The sequence below is a fragment of the Myotis myotis genome, unplaced genomic scaffold (genome assembly GCF_014108235.1).
Source record: "Myotis myotis isolate mMyoMyo1 unplaced genomic scaffold, mMyoMyo1.p scaffold_m19_p_4, whole genome shotgun sequence".
NCBI classification, from domain to species: Eukaryota; Metazoa; Chordata; class Mammalia; order Chiroptera; family Vespertilionidae; genus Myotis; species Myotis myotis.
The window spans coordinates 52,536,303-52,551,485 of NW_023416346.1; the positions used below are offsets into that span (position 1 = coordinate 52,536,303).

The window sequence follows — 15,183 nt, forward strand, 5'->3', positions numbered from 1 at the left end:
GCGAATGTCACAGTGAACGCCACAACATCAGCCCAGCATCACGTGTCTCACTCGTTCACTTTTTGATTTGACATACGAGTAATTTGAGTTACAAGCTCCGTCATGGAACAAATTAAACTCGTAAGTCAAGGCCCCACTGTATAACAATTTTTTTAATAATTTTAAAGCAAAAATATATATTTTAAAAATGAAAAAGAAATTCATAAAACTTCTCTGTAATATGATTTGCCACTGTACAAGCTCCTAGGAACTCTTTTTTCCTCCTATCATCTCTTGTAAGAAATTACCTATTAATCTATATTAGCAGTAACCTTGGCAACTAGCCAAGAAGTTGTTTTTTCTCTGAATTCTTGAGCAATCATGGGGCATAAAATACATAATACTATCTTTAACCACAATTTTTTTCTTTTCCCCCACTCTCTCATCTCTAGTAGCACAGTATTATCAGCTTCAAGATTTACTGAAAATGCTATTCCCACAACCTAACTGATTATAATAGCTACTACTAACAATTTCATTCACTTATATTAATAATTGAGTTCCTGAAGCCAGAAAAATGTCTTCTTTTAAAATAAAGATCTATTAAACAAGAAAATAGATGACTTCTGCCTTCCAGAACTATACTTTACTCTGGCATGAAGCTTAATGGCTTAGAAAAATAAATAGTAATTAGTTTAACATAGGCAGATACCTCAGTATTTATGTACAGTAAAATAGCATGCTTCTCATCAAATAAGAGAAACTTATGTAATGTATACACCAAATAATGTTTATCAATGCTCAGCCTTGGGAGCCTATAACTTAAAAAGTAACTTAGGGTCCTTCCCAACATTCCATGCTTTCCTTTACTCCAGTCATGACCAGATTATCTTCCCCAATGCTTATTGAAGTACTGAAATCATTCTTTTAGTTAGAACCCCTAACATGCTGAAATTCCTTTTACTAATTACCAATATAAGAACAAACAACAATGGTCTGATGTTGGGGGAATTTTTCACTTACATTCCAAGAGGCTGTTAGAGAAAAATATGTTTGTGCCTGGCCAGCATGTCTCAATAGTTGAGCATCGACCTGTGAACCAGGAGGTCACAGTTCAATTCCTGGTTATGTCACATGCCCCGGTTGCGGGATCAATCCCCAGCAGGGGGCTTGCAGGAAACAGCCGATCAATGATTCTCTCCCATCATTGATGTTTCTATCTCTATCTCCCTTTCCCTTCCTCTCTAAAATCAATAAAAATATATTAAAAATATGTTTGTGACATTACTTGTGTTTTTTGTTGTTCTGTATTTCTCTTTGAGACAGGGAGAGGAAGGGGAATGGAGAGAGAGAGAGAGAGAGAGAGAGAGAGAGAGAGAGAGAGAGAGAGAGAGAGAGAAGAAATTTATTGTTCCACTTATTTATGCATTCATTGGTTGTGTCTTGTATGTTCCCTGACTGGAGATTGAATCCACAACCTTGGCATATCAGGATGTCGCTCTAACCAAGTGAGCTACGCCCTGTTTGCCACATTTACAATCTAAAGTCTGTTATGCAGCCATTATTTATTATACATAGATGATGAGGTTTTGAACTCATGTTTTAGTATTATACATCAACTACATTACAGGTTAAATAGACTTATTTAGACTCACTCATCAAACATGAATTGAGTATTATTAGAGTCCAGAAAACTTGTTAGGCAATAAAGATGAATAAAACACAGGTCCTTCCAACATATATAACTAATTCAACACATACTTATTTGATCTACCTGTTATGTGACTATCACTATGTTATCTTAGGTGCTGGTAGCGATACAAAGACAGTAGTACTAGTATATCATTGCTCTCTAATGGGAAGGATAATTCCATACACAAAAATTACATTAGAGTGTTTCAGGAACAGAGTGAATTTAAAAGATATAATATTACTTTGTGTAGAAATGAATTCTAGATTTCAAAGTCCAAACTTATAAATTTTGGGACATACTGGTTCACAATAGCTGCCACTACTTAAAACACTTAGTAATTACAATTTTATTGAATTCAACTTAAAAATTTAATTTATATTCTATTTATTCAATTTAGGTTATAAAAACTCTAGTATTCAGAGTTTGGAGGACTTGGTGAAAAGGTGAAGAGGTTGAGAAATAAAAATTGGTAGTTACAAAATAGTCATGGGGATGTAAACTACATCATAAGGAATATATAGTTAATAATATTGTAATAACTATGAATAGTGCCAGGTGGGTACTGGAAATATCAAGGATAATACTTTATAAAATATATTATTGTCTAACCATTAATATGTACATCAGAAACTAATAAAAATAATACTGAATGTAACTTGTAATTGAAAATTAAAAATTTTTTAAATAAAGTAACCATTACTGTGTAAAAAAAAAAGGCAATTGTAACACACACCAACCACTAGATGTCGCTTTCCATGTAATTATAGTAGTGATGCCCATGAGGAGGTAGCCCCAATTTGACATCTGGTTAGCTTTTAACTAATATCTATTAATATCAATTAGGTGCCTAATAAATAAAGACTTAATATTAGGGCTATGAGTTGTAAAAAGTGTGTAGACATGAGTCCTGCCTTTAAGGAGTTTCCAATCTAGTTAAAGAAGAATTCTAGGTCCAAACAAATAAAAAACAATAGATTAATGATAACGCAAACAATGGTAATAGAAAGAACTCTAAAATACAAGGAATATATCCTAAGTTTACCTCAGCAATTGAGTCATTAGAAGACTATGATCATTCCCATATACTCAGGCTCAGTTTTCACTTTGGTAAGAAGACAGAGATAGACGGAATGATCTTTTTAGGTAGCTTTCAGCCATTACAGTCTGTGATTCAGTAGGAATAAAAATAAGTGGTATAGTAAATACTTGCTATAAAAGTTGAGAGGGTTTCCTTGAGTCTGGGAATATTCATGAGATCTCTGTAGAGAAGGTAAATAACTCGACTTCAATTCTGAAGGATGGACAGAAAGACATCTAGAGGAAATATGGGCATGCTTAGCACTAAGATTAAAACAAACATTTTGTCGGCAATGAGTCAGGTAAAACAAACATTAAGTACCCCAATCTAAAGTATTTCTTAAGTCAATGTGGAAAAGTACACTAGAAGATATAGCTAATTAAGGAACTTTTTCAAAAAATGTAGAAAAACTTATTTAATTCTACAAAGTTACCGAAGACGGTTAAAGCAAGAAAATGATGCAATTATAGTAATGTTTAAATATTTAAGTGTGGTAGAAAATCATAAAATAAAAACTAAGGAAGATATTTTAATCGCATAGTAAAACACATGTTAAGTCAACACTAATTAAAATAGCATGGTATTGCTCAAAGAGTAGGCAGCTCAATAGACCAAAATAGAAAGATCAGAAACAGATACACACACACACACACACACACACACACACACACACACACACCTGAAATATAATAAAAGTTAGAGTATCAAATTGATATGAAAATAATGGATTGTTCAACATATGGTGCTAGAACAAGTATACAAAACAATATATTCAGATCTCAGACTCTTACAATAAAAAATACCAAATATAAGACTTTAAAGTACAAATAAAATCAAACTTCTGTACATATTAGGAATACTTAAAAAACCTCCCCAAAATTCAGAAACTAGGATACCATCCTAAAGGTTCTGTTTCAGTAAGCGTGAGGTTGGCTAACAGATTCTAAAATTTGAATAAACATCTCTGAATGATTCTGTTTCAGGTGTTACAAGATATATACTCCCAAATGATGTCATGGAACAATAAGAAATACCTCAATAAAGTAGTTGTTAGGTATCCAAACCCGTATGCCTGTTTTTTTGTTTTTTTGTTTTTTTTTTTTTAAAACTACCTAAAGATGCTTGGAAATGTAAAAATATCTTAAAAACATCAAAAAAGAGCAACATAGGATTTTTTAATTTTAAAAAAAATCTTTATTGTTGAGTGTATTAGATATTCTCCATTGCCCCTCTCCACCTGGTTCCCACCCTGCCACAGGCCTTCACCACTCTGTTATCTGTGTCCATAGGTAATGCATAAATGCATATAAGATCTTTGGTTAATCTCTTCCTGCCACCCCTTCCTTCTGAGATTCGTCAGTCTATTCCATGTTTCCATGCCTCTGATTCTATTTTATTTATCAATTTATTTTGTTCATTAAACTCCTTCTTCCTATATTTTGATTTTTAGATTCAATTGTTGATAGATATGTATATATTGCCATTTTATTTTTCATACTTTTGAATTTTTCTTTGTTTTCTGGATCCCCCTTTTCCCCTTTATTGATTAAGGTATTACATATGTGTCCTTATCCCCACATTGCCCCCTGACCCTCCCAATCATGCCCTCACCCCCCTGGTGTCTGTGTCCATTGGTTAGGCATATATGCATGCATACAAGTTCCTCAGTTGATCTCTCCCCCTTACCCCACCCTCCCCTCCCTTTCCTCTGAGGTTTGATGGTCTGATCAATGCTTCTCTGTCTCTAAATCTGTTTTAGTTCATCAGTTTATGTTCATTATATTCCATAAATGAGTGAGATCATGTGATATTTATCTTTCTCTTTCTGGCTTATTTCACTTATTGTAATGCTCTCCAGTTCCATCCATGCTGCTGCAAATGGTAAGAATGCCTTCTTTTTTACAGCAGTGTAGTATTCCAATGTATAAATATACCACAGGTTTTTAATCCACTCACCTGCTGATGGGCACTTAGACTGTTTCCAAATCTTAGCTATTGTAAATTGTGCTGCTATGAACATAGGGGTGCATATCCTTTCTGATCGGTGTTTCTAGTTTCTTGGCATATATTCCTAGAAGTGGGATCATTGGGTCAAATGGGGGTTCCATTTTTAGTTGTTGTTTCTTTTTTTGTTTGTTTGTTTGTTTTGTTTTGTTGGTTGTTGTTGTTTAATTTTAGGAAACTCCATACTGTTCTCCACAGTGGCTGCACCAATCTACATTTCCACCAGCGGTGCACGAGGGTTCCTTTTTCCTCCGCATCCTTGTCAGCACTTGTCATTTGTTAATTTGTTGATGATAGCCATTCTGAACTTTTGAATTTTTCTTTCCTCTTCTTCTTCTTCCTCTTCTTAAAGAATACCCTTCAACCTTTTATGCAATACTGGTTTTGTGGTGATTAACTCCTTTAGCTTTTTCTTGTCTTTGACGCTGTTTATCTAACCTTCAATTCTACATAATAGCTTTGCTGGGTAGAGTAATGATAAATGATAGCTTTTCTGCAAAGTTTCTGTTGAGAAATTAGCTGACAGCTGTATGAGGACTCCCTTGCAGGTAACTAACTGCTTTTCTCTTGCTGCTTTTCAGATTCTTTCTTTGTCTTTAACCTTGACATTTTAATTATGATGTGTCTTGGTGTGGGTCTCTTTGGGTTTCTTTTGTTTGGGATTCTTTGCGCTTCTTGGACTTGTAAATCTATTTTGTTCATCAGGTAAGGGAAGTTTTCTGTCATTATATCTTCAAATAGGTTTTCAATATATTGCTCTCTCTCTTCTCCTTCTGGCACCCCCAAAATGCAAATGTTAGTATGCTTGAAGTTGTCCTGGAGGTTCCTTACGCTATTTTCATGTTGTTGAATTTTTTTTACTTTTTACTCTCTGATTGGGTGTTTTTTGCTTCTCATATTACAAATTGTTGATTTCATTCTCAGAAGCCTCCGATCTACTGTTGAATCCCTGTAAATTATTCTTTATTTCAGTTAATGTGTGCTTAATTTATGACTGGTCCTTTTTCAGGTCTTTGATATTCTCACTAAGATCTTTGAACGTTTCACTAAGTCCCCTGAAGCTCTCATTAAGTCCTTTGAAGCTCTCATTTAGATCCTTGAGTAACCTTATAACCATTGTTTTGAACTCTGTATCCAGTAGCTTGTTTGTTTTCATTTGTAAGATATTTCTTTCTCTCTCCACATTTTGGCAGCTTCCTCATGTTTGTTTCTATGTATTAGGTAGAGCTGCTACATCTCCTGGAATTGGTAGAGTGGCCTTGTGTAGTAGGTATCCAGTAGGGCCCAGTGGCTCAGCCTCCCCAGTCACCTGAGCTGGGCACTCTAGGTGCTCCCTTTTATGGGCTGTGTGCACAGTCTTGTTGTAGTTGAGCCTTGATTGCTGTTGGTATCACTGGGGGGAACTGACCTCCAGGCCAATTGGCTGTGAGGATCAGCAGCATCTATAATGAAAGAACTGCTGTAAAGGAGACACCCCTATGGAGCAAGACTTGCTTCAGTGAGCCTTTGGTGCTGAGTCTTCCCATTGAGTGTCTCACTCATGGATATGTAGAGTTGTAATCTGGTAGGGTCTAAAGCTGTTCACTGGGTGCACTGGCTCTGGGGCCTCCCGGCAATGTAGTGGCAAAATCAGCCACTACCTGGGGCCACCTAACAGGAGCTACAGAGATATCTGTATATGGCTGCAACTTGGGTTAGGAAATGCTCAGGTGAGGACTAGCTGTGAAGCAAGAAAGGCTGGTGCTAGGGGCGAGTCTTGGTCTTTTTATTGATAGGATTGGGGCATACTGACTTCAGTTGCTAATTGTTTAAGAGATTTTAGTAAACTCTGAAGCCTGAGCCAGGATAGGACATTCATATGGAAAAGCAGCTGCAAACAGCTTGGGTTTGGCTGAAAATTGGATGGGATGGAGTCTCAGTGAATCACCAGACCAAACAGTGTGGGCCATCCTGATGGAAACTCAGATGTATCTGCCAGTCAGTTCTGTGATGGGGGAGGTCCCAGCACAGGAACAATGACCACTGTGAGCACCCTTGTCTGGAAGAAAGCTGCCCCAAAGTTCTTGCCCCAATGCCAGACAGTCCAGTTCCTCCCTGTTGTCCCTGAATTGCCCCAAAGCTGCCACTGGGCACTGAAGCTCAGAGGAAGTGGGACTGTGTAAGTTTATGCACAGGCCCTTTAACAGGAACACCTTGGACTCCAGCAGCCTCCACATCACTCAGCCACAATCCACGATGGTTATTACAGCCCAAAGTTATAGGAACTTCTCTTCTCAGCTCTGGAACCCTGGGTTGGGGGTCTTATGTGGGGCTGGAACTCCCTGCTTCTCACAGGAGGCCTTGGAAATATCCCTCCCCATTAAAAAGATGCCACACATGGGTTTAGGACCAGCCTCTTCTGTGCCTCCACCCCTCCTACCAGTCTTGATGTACTTTCTTCTTTACTTCTCTAGAGTTGTAAGACTTCCATTCAGTCAGATTTCAGGCAGTTCTGAATGATGGTTGTTCTTTATTTTAGTTATAATTTTGATGTGGTTGTGGGAAGTGGCAAGTACCTGCGTTTATCTACACCTCCATCTCAGTTCTTTTCAATATAGGATTTAACACGCCAAAATATTGGAGAGGAAAAACCCAATAAACTGACTAATGAAACTATTTTTGCACTGAGGCCATTTAGCAAACTTGGAGAATTTGAAATACTTGTTCCATAATTTCTTCAATGTAAGGGTGTACCATATATAAAAGTACCCACAATCTTATCCCTAGAGAATTTTAAGAAAAATATATCTTGGCTTTCATCAGAGAAGGATGAGGGGAAGTGAGAAATCCTTAAGAAACTATAACCAAATTCTGGACCTCATAGTGATTTGTAATCCAAATTATCATTTAGCTGGGTAGACCACTAATCTCAAACTGAAAATTTAGAGTGGACTAAGACTGCTTTGGCATTTTATAGGCTGGGATGAAATACATAAAAGTCCTATGTAGAAGAACATACCTTCATAGTAAATATCAAAAAAAAAATTTAAATCCTATTTGAAAGTAAAATAAGATATCCCACTCAAAATTCATTAAGTATACAAGGAAGTAACATACCATAATCAGAAACCAGAAGGAAGAACTGACAGCAGAAACTACTAAGCAAAGATTTAAGATATTTAGAATTAGTAGACGTATAATGTATAATAACTATTTTAAGACTAGAGGCCCAGTGCATGAAAATTCGTGCATGGGGGGTGGGGGGCTCACCCAGCCTGGGCCTTCACGCATTCCGGGAACCTTCAACCTGGCTTGTGGCTGAGCAGCACTCTTCCTATGGGAGCACACTGACCACCAGGGTGCAGCTCTGGCCCTGCCCCCCAGTCACCACTCCACCCAATCGCCTGCTGGCACCTGCCTTGGCTATCCTGGCACTGCCCACTCACCAGTCCCACCCCACACTGACTGGTCATTCGATGGATTTGCACATTAGACTTTTATTACACAAGATTATTAAAGATAATTTTAAGAACTTGAAAATAATAAAGAGACCAGAAATAATAAGAAAGTAACATAGCTGAATTAAAATAAAATATAAATTTTAGAAGTAAAAACTTTGTAATTCAAAACTCAATAGATGGGCATGACAGTAGACCAGAAACAGCAGAAGAGAAACTTATTAGAGTTAAAACACGTGGCAAAAGTAAATAACACATCTATAACATCTACAATGTAGCATACAGACAAAATGTTCGAAAAATGTGAAATAAGAGTTAAGAGATATGGAAGAAAGTGTGAGGAACTATAGCATACAGGTAATTAGATTTAGAAAAAAAAGAGGTGAGAGAGAGAAAGGGGGGAAGACAAGAGTTAGAGATAATGGCAGAGAGTCTTCAAGAAATAAAGATATTTATGATTCAAAATGTCCAACAGATCAAATCAAAAAAAAAAAAAAACAAAAACCAAAACCCCAAAACAGATGCAAAATAGTGTAACCTCAGATCATAAAGCCAAAGACAAGATCTTTAAACATCAAGAAAACAAGAAAGTCTTTCCCTAGAGGGGTCTCAGAAAATTCAAAGCTTTTGAATATCTTGTACTTTACATGAAATGAAATGGAAGGTCTAAAACATCAAAAAGAATGAAAAGGAAAATAGTTGCAAATTTGTGGGTGAATATAAATAAATGTTAACTATAAAACATACTTATAAAACAACTGCAGTGTTCAAAAATATAGAATTAAAAGAAAAACACAGTTTTCAGCAGGCAGTCATCTGGAGCCCACCACCCCACAGGCAAATCTTGGGAGCCACTGTGAGCCTCGCTGTGTGCGATATTTTGCAAACAGAGATGCACTGCCCCGCAGCAGAAATTCTGAATTCACTCTCTTGAATAACTGCCAATAGACACTGTCACACAACTTCAGCCCCAGGGCACCTCAGGGTGCGTCAGAGCTCTGTGCCGCAAACATGCCACCACAGATGTGCGTTTCCAGCAGACAGGCATCAGGAGCCCACAGGCATCTCTTTGGAGCCACTGTGAGCCTTCCTGGGCGTGATATTGTGCAAATGGGAGTGCACTGTCCCACAGCAGAAATTCTGGATTGACTCCTCCTGAATAACTGCCCACAGACACTGTTGCACAACTTCAGCGCCAGGGCCCCTCAGAGTACCTCGGAGCTCCACACCACAAATGCGCCACGGGTACCCCTGTGAGGTGCCAATGGGAGCATATGTACCCTTCCACAGGCACACCAGCAAAAACTGAGTCTTTCCACTCCACAGCTGCAGAACTCTAGACACTACAGTCATGTTATTCCAGCGCTCAGGCCTCCTGAGCCCACTGAATCACAGGTGTGTTCTTATCCAAACAAGAGTGCACTGCCCCAGCAGTAGAAATTCTGAATACCCTCATCCTGGATACCTGCCCACAGATGACTCGATCGCTTGGCTTCAACCAGGCCCCTTAGAGTGCGCCAGGGTGCCACGTTGGCAAGAACACCACAGGTGCCCCTGTGAGCTGCCACCGGGATCGTGTGTATCCAACCAAAGGCCCAGCAGCAAAAACTGAGTCTTCCCACCCTACAGCTACAGCACTCTGGATACCACAGTCATGCCTTTCCATTATGAAGGCCTCCTGAGCCCCACCACCCCGACAGACAGATCCTGGGTACCTTTGTGAGCCCCTGCTGGGCACGTTCAATTTCAACAAAGAATGCAAGGCAGCAAAAATTGGGACATTCCCCTCCCCAGATGCTGACATCTGGACACCGCAGTTGCACCTTTCAAGCTCACAGGCCTACATCAAGAAAATCCAAATAGCTCAAGTAGGGTGCTATACTAGATTACCAAGCTCAGGAGACCCGAGAGATCACACCAGCACCACCATCTTCAAAAGAACCTGGGTAGCAAAACAGTCAGATCTAGGACACAGAAACAAATAAAACTTTAGAGCAAAACGTGGGGGAGCCATAAAGCAATACCCAAAGGAATGAAAAAGAGGAATCACCAGAGAGAGAGTAGAATGAAACCGAGGCAAATAACTTCTCAGAGAAAGCATTCAGAGTCATGGTTATAAGAATGCTCAAATGGCTGGATGACAAATACACGCAACTCAATGACAAATGCACACAACTCAATGGGAATTATAAGGAGGTGAATGAGAATGTCACCAATATGAAAATGAACCAAGAGGAAATGAAGAACAACATAGCTGAAATAAAGAACACAATGGAAGGCTTAAATAGTAGACTAGAAGAGGCTGACGACCACATCAGTGAACTAGAAGACAAGGTAGGAAAAGACACACAAACACAGCAGCAGCTAGAAAGAAAATTTGAAAAGCAAGAGAAGAGCCTAAGGGAGCTTTGGGACAACACAAAATGAAACAACATTCGCATAATAAAGGTTCCAGAAAGAGAGGAAGAGAAGCAAGGAATAGAAAACCTGTTTGAAGAAATAATGACAGAAAACTTCCCCGATATTGGCAAGAAAAAAACTATGCAAATCCAAGAAGCACATAGTGTACCACACAAGATGAACCCCAAAAGACCAACACCAAGACACGTCATAACTGGCAAACATCAATAACAATACAAATCTTAAAAGCTGCCAGAGAGAGACAGAAAGTTACATACAAGGGATCTTCCATTAGAAAATCGACGTATTTCTCAACAGAAACACACCAGGATAGAAGGGAATGGAAGGAAATATACAAAGTGATGAAACAAAGAGACTGAATCCCAGAATACTATACCCAGCAAGGCTATCATTCAAAATTGAAGGTGGAATCAGGAGCTTCACAGACAAAAAAGGACAAAGAGAGTTTATTACCACCAAGCCAGAAATGCAAGAAATGCTAAAGGGACTTCTCTAAAAAGAAGAAACAGAAAGGCAAGAAGAAACACAAATATTAAGAATAAAAATGATGACAAACAAGTACTTATCAATAATAACATTAAAAATAAATGGATTAAATGACCCAATCAAAAGACATAGGGTAGCTGAATGGATAAGAAAACACCACCCATATATTTGCTGTCTACAAGAGACCCACCCCAGAACAAAGGATTAACACAGACTGATAGTGAAGGGATAGAAAAAAAAAATTTCAGGCAAATGGAAATGAGAAAAAAGCTGAGGTTGCAATACTTATATATGACAAAATAGACTTTAAAGTAAAGGCCATAACAAGAGATAAGGAAGGCCACTACATAATACTAAAGGGAGCAATCCAACAAGAAGATATAACTCTGGTAAACATATATGCACCCAATACAGGAGCACCCAAATACATAAAAAAACTTCAGGAAGATATCAAGGGAGTGATCAATAGCAATACAGTCATATTAGGGGACATTAATACCCGACTGACATCACTGGATAAATCCTCTAAACAAAAAATCAGCAAGGAAACAGAAATCCTAAATGACTCACTAGATCAGATGGACTTAATTGACATCTTTAGAATATTTCACTCAAAAGCAATAGAATATACATTCTTCTCCAGTGCACATGGGGCATTTCCAAAGATAGACCATATATTGGGTCACAGGCAAAGTCTCTTCAAATTCAATAGGATAGAAATCATAACAAGCATCTTCTCAGATCACAGTGGCATAAAACTAGAAATCAACTGCAATAAAAACAATGGAAAAAAATCAAACACTTGCAGGCTAAATAGCATGCTATTAAACAATGATTGGGTTACCAAAGAGATCAAAGAAGAAATAAAAAGCATCCTGGAAACAAATGACAATGAAAACACAACAATCCAAAATCTACGAGACACAATGAAAGCAGTCCTGAGAGGGAAGTTCATAGCTCTACAAGCCTACATCAAAAAAACAAGAAAAAAATGATAATAAATTACCTAATCCTGAAACTTAAAGGATTAGAAAGAGAGCAACAAGAAAAGCCCACAGTATCCAGAAGGAAGGAGATAATAAAGATCAGAGCAGAAATAAATGACATAGAGACCATAAAAACAATACAAAAGATCAATGAAACCAAGAGCTGGTTGTTTGAAAGGATAAACAAGATTGATGAACCTCTAGCCAGGCTCACCAAGAAACAAAGAGGACCTAAATAAAATTAGAAATGAAAGAAGTGAAGTGACAACTGATCCCATTGATATACAAAGGATTGTAAAAAATACTAAGAACACCTCTACTCCAACAAACTGGACATCCTCAATGAAATGGACACATTCTTAGGAAAATAAAAGCTTCCAAATCACAATCAGGAAGAATCAAAACACCTGAATAGGCCAATAACTAGTGATGAAATTGAAACAGTAATTAAAATGCTTCCAGCAATCAAAAACCCTGGTTCCAGATGGCTTCACAGGGGAGTTTTACCGAACATTCAAAGAGCTAAAACCAATCCTTCTCAGACTATTCCAAAAAATTCAAGAGAAAGGAACACTTCCAAGCTCTTTCTATTAATCCAGAATTACCCTAATTCCAAAATCAGATAAAGACACCATAAAAAAAGAGAATCGCAGGCGAATATCCCTGATGAACATAGAGGCAAAAATCCTCAACAAAATTCTAGCAAACCAGATCCAGCAACATTAGAAAGATCATCCACCATGACCAAGTGGTATTTATTCCAGGCATCCAAGGCTGGTACAATATCCACAAATCAATAAACCTGATACACCATGTAAACAAATTGAGACACAAAAATCACATAATCACATCAATTGATGCAGAAAAGGCATTTGACAAAGTCCAACACCCTTTTATGATGAAAACGCTCAGCAAAGTGGGACTAGAGGGATCATAATACATGCCTTATATGAAAAACCTACAGCCAACATCATACTCAATGGGCAAAAACTAAACCCATTTTCTTTAAGAATAAGATCAAGACAGGGATGCCGCTTTCACCACTCCTGTTCAAAATAGTACTGGAAGTGCTAGCAATAGCGATCAGACAAGAAGAAGAAATAAAAGGTATCCAAATTGGAAAAGAAGAAGTAAAATTGTCCTTATTCGCAGATGACATGATATTGTACATGGAAAACCCTAAAAAGCCGATCTAAAAATTATTAGGATTAACAAATGAATTTGGCAACGTAGCAGGATACAAAATGAATACCAAGAAATCGATGGCATTTTTATATACCAACGGTGAACTTACAGAAAGAGAGATTAAAAAAATAATCCCATTTACCATCGCACCAAAAAAATTAAGATACCTAGGAATAAATTTAACTAAGGAGGTAAAAGACCTCTACTCAGAAAACTACAGGACGTTGAAAAAAGAGATAGAGGAAGACATAAACAGATGGGAGAACATACCGTGTTCATGGATTGGTAGAATCAACATCATCAAAGTATCCATACTACCCAAAGCAATATAAAAATTCAACGCACTCCCCATTAAAATACCAATGGCATACTTCAGAGATCTAGAATGAATTATCCAAAAATTCATCTGAAATAAAAAAAGACCCTGAATAGCTGCAGCAATCCTGAGAAAAAAGAACAAAGTAGGTGGGATCTAAATACCAGATATCAAGCTGTATTACAAAGCTGCTGTTCTCAAAACTGCCTGGTACTGGCACAAGAACAGACATATAGATCAATGGAATAGAATAGAGAGCCCAGAAATCGGCCCGCACCAATATGCTCAATTAATATTTGACAAAGGAGGCAAGAGAATACAAAGGCGTCAAGACAGTCTCTGCAATAAATAGTGTTGGGAAAATTGGTCAGATACCTGCAAAAAAATGAAACTAGACCACCAACTTACACCATACACAAAAATAAACTCAAGATGAATAAAGGACTTGAATGTAAGATGGGAAACCATAGAAATACTAGAGGCATCGAAAGGCAACAAAATCTCAGACATATGCCAAAGCACTTTCTTTACTGCTACAGCTCCTAGGGCATTGGAAACTAAATAGAAAATAAACAAATGGGACCATATCAAAATAAAAAGCTTTTGTACAGCAAAAGAAACCATGAACAAAACAACAAGATAGCCCACTGCATGGGAGAACATATTTGCCAATGTTATCACCGATAAAGGTTTAATTTCCAACATTTATAGGGAACTCATACAACTTATAAAAAGGAAGATAAACAATCCAATCAAAAAATGGTCAAAGGACCTAAATAGACACTTTTCAAAAGAGGACATTCAGAAAGCCAAGAGGCATATAAAAACATGCTCAAAGTCACTTATCATCTGAGAGATGCAAATCAAAACAACAATGAGGTACCATCTCACACCTGTCAGAATGGCTATCATCAACAAATCAACAAATGACAAGTGCTGGAGAGGATGTGGAGAAAAAGGAACCCTCCTTCACTGCTGGTGGGAATGCAGACTGGTGCAGCCACTATGGAAGACAGTATGGAGTTTCCTCAAAAAGTTAAAAATGAAATTCCTATTTGACCCAGTGATCTCACTTCTAGGAATATATACCAAGAAAACAGAAACACCAATCAGAAAGGATATATGCATCCCTATGTTCATAGCAGCACAATTTACCATAGCTAAGATTTGGAAACAACCTAAGTGCCCATCAACAGATGAATGGATTAGAAAACGGTGGTACATCTACACAATGGAATACTATGCTGCTGTAAAAAAGAAGGAATTCTTACCATATGCAACAGCATGGATGGAACTGTAGAGCATTATGCTAAATGAAATAAGCCAGTCAATGAAAGAAAAATACCACATGATATCACTCATTTATGGATAATAAAAACCATTATAAGCTGATGAACAAAAATAGATACAGAGGCAGAGCAGCATCGAACAGACTGTCAAACTACAGCAGGAAGACCAGGGAGGTGGGGTGGGGGGGTAAGAGATCAACTGAAGGACTTGTATGCATGCATATAAGCATAACCAGTGGACACAAGACACTGGGGGTAGGGGAGCCCGGGGAAAGGTCAAGGGGAAAAAAAGGAGACATATGTAATACT

At 37.8% G+C, this 15,183-nt stretch overlaps 1 protein-coding gene across 5 annotated transcripts in view; it reads right to left on the reverse strand.

Moving 5' to 3' along the window:
* The window catches only part of COL4A5 (collagen type IV alpha 5 chain), a 328,420-nt gene that overhangs the window by 186,189 nt on the left and 127,048 nt on the right, over positions 1-15,183 (reverse strand). The window lies entirely within an intron of this gene.